This window comes from Capricornis sumatraensis, chromosome X, assembly GCF_032405125.1.
Source record: "Capricornis sumatraensis isolate serow.1 chromosome X, serow.2, whole genome shotgun sequence".
NCBI lineage: Eukaryota > Metazoa > Chordata > Mammalia > Artiodactyla > Bovidae > Capricornis > Capricornis sumatraensis.
Window position 1 is genome coordinate 45,259,974 of NC_091092.1, and position 6,037 is coordinate 45,266,010.

Genomic DNA, 6,037 nt, shown 5'->3' on the forward strand with positions numbered 1-6,037 from the left:
GAGTACTGGAGTGGGATGCCATTGCCTTCTCTGAAAGTCCTCCGAGGGAAAACAACAAACAGCTAGGTAAAAGCCTTGCATCTTCATTTAATTTATTTTTCAAATATCCATAGATACGGAGTAGTCCGCAAACAATCAGCCTTTATCCAGACACAGTGAAGACAAAGAAAATGTTGTTTTCTATAGAAGGTAAAATGGAAGGTTGCAAAGGATAAGACATTATGTTTCACTAATTATAATTTTTGGATAAAATAAATCATGGAATCATTGTATATGTATTACTTAGCACTAGGTTATCAATCTGGAGAAGGCAATGGCGATCCACTCCAGTACTCTTGCCTGGAAAAGCCCATGGATGGAGGAGCCTGGTAGGCTGCAGTCCGTAGGGTCGCTAAGAGTCAGACACGACTGAGCGACTTCACTTTCACTTTTCACTTTCATGCATTGGAGAAGGAAATGGCAACCCACTCCAGTGTTCTTGCCTGGAGAACCCCAGGGACGGGGGAGCCTGGTGGGCTGCTATCTATGGGGTCACACAGAGTTGGACACGACTGAAGTGACTTAGCAACAGCAGCAGCAGCAGCAGGTTATCAATCACTGTGTATTTTTAAATTACAAAAACGCTTCATTGGGACAATTGAAATAAACACAAGGAACACAGATATCTCCCTTTTACATCTGAAATATGTGTAAATGAAAAGGTGATATAAAAATATCTAGGAAAATTTTTGTTAAAAAAAAAACCCATCCATAATCCCTGCGACCTATGAGTAATATTTCAATTTTTGTCAATTATTTTTGAAAACCCTTTATTCATATGTATCAGTTTCTAGATCATTGCAATCATGTATCTATTATTTTATAGTTTGAAATTTTCACTTGGTATTCTGTGTTAAATATACATGCTACAATGTTTCCACAGTCTTCAAAATGATCCTATTAATGACTGTGTAACCTCCCAGTGAGTAAATGTATCCTTCTTTATTAAGTCATTCTCCCGTGGTGGTGAGTGGTAGGTAATGTGAGCTCTCAGAACGGTGTGTCCCCTTCTGTGGAAGGAAGAGAGGAGGGTGGGGTAGGAAAAATTAAACATAGTGAGAAAATTATTATATTATGACTCAAATTGATTTCTCCCTATTATAAAAGTAATACATGCTAATTATGGAAAAAGTAAGAAATCCAAGTGTATATTAATAGGAAAATAAAAATCACCTATAATGTGGCTGCTTGGTGGTCATCCTAACTCCAACAGAAAGAATGGCCAAGTTTTGACTATTCAGGAGTGGCTACATTTCAGACCATCACTTTTTCAATAAACCACAGAAGGGAACAAAAGCTAATCTTGTCATTTTTTAGACATATTTCATTTACACACCAAACAGTGCCCCCCACCCTCACCTCCTGGTGTTTGGGATAGGGTTTGAATATTTTCAGAAATTACAACTACTCCCAAAGCATGAATATTTATTAACCATTAAGATGAATGGAAAAAGAAAATAGAAAGCCTTAATAATTCTTGGGAGAGAGGGGCATTAATTCTGAAAAACACTAATTTTTTTTAAAAAGGGTTAAAACTACTGGATTTATATTTGGAATAAGAGTTCTACTTCCTAAAGGAGCTTCATTGAAGGGAACAATCCTCTTTTATTAAAAAAATTATTTTTCTTGAAGTATAACTGATTTTAAATGTGTTGGTTTCAGGTGTACAGCTAAGTAATTCAGTTAAATATATATATTTCATATATATAATGCATATATATTCTTTTTTCAGATTCTTTTCCCATACAGGTTATTATATAATATTGAGTAGAGTTCCCTGTGGTGTACAGTAGAACCTTGCTGTTTATCTATTTTATATGCAGTAGTATGTATATGTTATTCTCAAATTCCTAACTTATCCCTCCCCCCTCCAAATGCCCACTAGCCCCTTCATATAAATAAAGTAACCATAACTTTATTTTCTATGTCTGTGAGTCTGTTTTATAAAAATGTTCATTTGTTTCTTTTTTAGATTTTACATGAGTGATAAATATGATATTTGTCTCTCTCTCTCTGACTTACCTCATTTAGTATAATAAACTCTGGGTCCATCCATGTTGCTAGAAATGGCATTATTTGATTCTTTTTTCCGACTGAATAATACTCCATTGTATATACGTATGCCACATCATTTTTTATACATCCCTCTTGTCAGTGGACAGTTACGTTGTTTCCATGTCTTGGCTATTGCAAATAGTGCTGCAATGAACATTGAGGTGCATGTATATTTTCAAATTATGATTTTCTCTGAATGTATACCAAGGAGTGGGATTGTAGGATCATATGGTAGCTCTATTTTTAGTTTTTTAAGGAGCCTCCATACTGTTCTCCATAGTGGCTATACCAATTCTCATTCCTACCAAAAGTGTAGGAGTGTTCCCTTTTCTCCACACACTCTCCTAATGATGACCATTCTGACCGGTGTGAGGTGATACCTCATTGTAGTTTTAATTTGTATTTCTCTAATAATTAGCAATGTTGAGCATCTTTTCATGTGCCTGTTATCCACCTGTACGTCTTCTTTGAAGAAAGGTTTATTTAGAGCTTCTGCCCATGTTTTGATTGGAAGAAAACCCTCCTTACGTGGCTGAGTTGCATATACCTTATAAGCAAAACTTACCTTTCAACTTTTCAGTGCAAGTCTCTCCTTGAGGCTGGGCAGTGAATTCTTATGAACTGTTGGCATGTGGGTGGAACAGTTCTTCACTCTAAGCTGCTTACTGCAAGGCATTTAGCACTGGCTTCTGTTTATTAACGCTATAAGTGTCCCTCATTCTGACAAAAATACTCTGTCTCCATTTCCACAGATCCCCTCAGGATTGGTTGGGTCAACTTTGGTTGCAGGCTACAGCTTTGGTTTTTAAAATACTAGACAAGGTGCACGTATCTTGATGGGCAGCTGTAAATTGAGCAAGTTCTAATCTTTCCAACAAATAATATTGTCTACAGCAGAGAGATCATAGCAAACCACAATCTGATCATGAGCTAAAAATCTAGCATGGATTGGAAAATGTACAGGGCAAAAGCAGAGAAATCCATCACTGTGTGAACAAGAAGTGGAGATTTGAAGCTTGTTTTATTTAGTGCTGGAAAGACCTCCACCTTACAGTAATACCTTACTATTAACAAGGCTTTGTGCAGAAAGTCCTTTCAACTGTTATTTGTTTCAATTCGGGATGCATTCCTGTAAATTAAAGACATTTATTATCTCAATTTTATGGATAGGAAACTGAGCCTCAGAAACCCCAAGGTCATACAGGCAGGAAGAGACAAAGCTGGGACTAGAACCCAGGTTTTCAAATTTCTAGACTGTGCCTGATTTATCACATGACTCGTCATCATACTGGTTCTGGGAAATATGGAGAGAGGGCAGTGGATTGGGCACAATTACTTCATAAAAGCTATAATATATGGCCAGGAGGATGAGGACTGTTAAGCCAAGACAAGAACAACTTATGGGGTAAATTCTTTAGGAGCTTTAGCAATGAGAGGTGAATGTCACGTGAATCTTTCTCATTTTGACTAATGGGGTACTCAATAGCAATGAAACAGAACTGCAAAAACAAAGCAAAGCAAAAATAAAATATACAGCCAAGTTTGATATTCACAAAGTAGTTCTGGACAGGGAAGAATGTTCAACACTGGGTAAGGTATCAAAAGAAATTGGGGAAACTTCTTTAAGTTTCTTCCTTAGGCTTCTTACTGAAGCCCAGTTGGATATGTGTAGCTCATGATCTCATGTCTCCCATCAGTGAGAGAGGTGTCTATTGAGGTTTTCAGCATCACTCACAGAACTGCAGCATGTGGGAAGTATGAGTCTCACCTACTGAATTTGACTTCTCTTTCCAGCTCTGTGATGAGTAAAGAGCCTGCAAGTGGCAGTGTGCTGCTGCAGCCCCAGCTCAACACTAGAGTCCAGGGTGAGAGTAGATCTGTGGGGCCGCCATGACACCCTTGGTGGCGGTAAAGGAGGATTTCTAGGCACCTCCACAGAAGTTGGCCTGGGAAGGGAGAAATTGACCCTTTCTCCTATATTCTCCCCTCCCATCTCACTGTGAGGGGAACTCAACTTGAAAGTGCCAGAAACTCAGTTTTTTCATGGTATACCTGCCAAGAGAGGCTTCACCTCAAAATGATGGGAAGAAGCTCATAGCCTATGAATTGCTTAACTGTGGAGCCAGGTGGAACATTCTTTCCTCTTGCCTCATTATGTAAATCTTAACCTGCAAAGCGGTGTGTGCATTCTTCTACTGTGAGGCATCAGAAGCTTTGATCAGTATCTCAAAGAGGTCTGAGACTCAAAAAGTGTATTTTCAAAAGCACTTAAAGGTTTGTATAGCTAACCACTAAAGAAAAGTAAATAAGAAGTGAGAAAAATAGCAAACACAGGGAAACTACAAAATGGCAGAAATCTTTGGAAGTCCCCACACCTGCCCTTGCCTTTCTTACAGGATAACCAGAAAGCCTTAAGCCTCTGTCTGTTCATGTGCCTTCCCTAGCTCTCCACATTTCTCTAGCAAATTTAGCCTGTCATGTTTAAATTTCATGTTTTTGTTTCAAGTTTTGCTGGGGGGCTTCAATATTTTTGCACGAACTTACTCATTAGGTTCTGAAAATGCTATTTGTAATTATGAAGCATTTCAAACATTCAAACTATATATAATATACCAGACACTTATGTACTCCCCAGAACAAAATAGACATTAACATTTAAAGACTATGACATTTTGTGAAGAAACAGAATGGCATAAATACATATTTCCCATTCTTGTAACCACCAATCAGGAAATTGGTGAGCATCATTCTCATATATGTTTCCTGCTATATGCATGTGTCTCTACAAAACAGTAGAGCTCCAAACTGTTTTCCACAGTGGCTGCACCAATTTGCATTCCCAACAACAGTGTATAGGGGAGAACAGAAAATCTTTTTCTTTTTTAAAAAGAGGGATAAAAATGTTTTAATTGTTGAGATACACTGGTAAATTGAGTGATTTACATTGCAGGACTAAATAGATATACAAGGTAATTATCAAACATTAACCGTCAATGACAAGTCCTTGAAAATAGTGCAGAATTAATGTGATGAGATGCTCTGATCACACACAGGTAGAACAGGGGACTTGATAGCTATGAAGTATTTGTAGTTATTAATCCTTTGGCTTATGGATTAATGTATAAAAGAAAACAGGAAGTTAATCAAAATGTACACACAGCATACAAACCTCAGCAGCTGAAGTATTGCCGTGTAATACGTTGTTCCCAATAAATAAATTCCTCTGACATTTAAATAAAGCTGAAAGCCAAATAATAAAAAGGGGAAAGAGACAGTAATATGGGCTTCCCTGATAACTCAGCTGGTAAAGAATCCACCTACAATGCAGGAGACCCCAGTTCAATTCCTAGGTCAGGAAGATCTGCTGGAGAAGGGATAGATTACCCACTCTTATTGTTGGGCTTTCCTGTGACTCAGCTGATGGGGTTGCAAAGTGTCAGACATGACTGAGCGACTTTCACTTTCAAGAATCAGTTTAACAATCTTACAGCTGAAAATTAACATGAAGTAGAAATAGTAAAATATAACAGACAGATATATTACTTTGGGTAATTCATTCATAGTGCCTTATTATTTTAAATTATAAATTATTTAAATTATATTGTTATACATAGACAAAGAATTTTGTTATATAAAAACTATCAAAAAAGTATCAGTGAAAAGACATGATCTTCATGAGCTGTGGGGATGGTCAGGTGAGAACCCAGGTGGGGCACAGCATCCGGCTGGGCAAGAACCCTTCATAAGCTTGTCTTCCACAGAAAGTTCCATATATGAGCATGTTGTTTAGCCAATTCCTTTCCAGAACTACAACATTCAATATGTACCCATGGTTTTAACTATAAGAATTTGCAGGAGAGGGGGTGGTGACTGTTTAGAATTTTGTTGGAAATGTCTGTTCTCATTACAAAATCCCACGAAGGAAAAATTCCATCCAGATTTT